We start from the raw sequence: 557 nt of genomic DNA on the forward strand, positions 1-557 counted from the left end.
CATGTCTTCAGCAGCCAGTAAACCGGCGCACTTTCATCTGTCCACGACAGGGGCCGAATGAACCAGTACACCGGGGTAACCCCCTACTCATCTCGAAAGATGTACTGGGTTCTTTAAAGTGCACATGAACATTTTTGTACACTGGGCCTACGGTTTATAGTCCTTATCCGAGAAAACTTGTTCCACCACCAGAACTATAGGAGCGAGCCGGCCGCGAACCAGTGCCGATATTGTTGGCTATGGTCATATATATTATATATATATTATATATATTAGATTATATATGATATTGAAAGGAGTTAGCCGTTAACACTGTTGAATAAATATAATATAAATCATCAAAGGTACATATACAGTGTTTACATAAGGACATGAAGGAACATCGTAGGCTACCTTGTAGCTTTCAACGAATGAAGTCCTATAAAAGTCATTGTGTAATAAAATGCCTTAGACGGGATTCGAACCTGCGACCTCTCGCTGACAAGGCGAGCGTAATAACCACTAGACCACGAAGGCTTCATGGTTGAACAGGTCCAAATAACCGTCGGGAACATCAT

The sequence above is a fragment of the Anneissia japonica genome, unplaced genomic scaffold (assembly GCF_011630105.1).
Source record: "Anneissia japonica isolate Jap-2015-1 unplaced genomic scaffold, ASM1163010v1 scaffold493_len2256704_cov171, whole genome shotgun sequence".
Classification (NCBI taxonomy): domain Eukaryota; kingdom Metazoa; phylum Echinodermata; class Crinoidea; order Comatulida; family Comatulidae; genus Anneissia; species Anneissia japonica.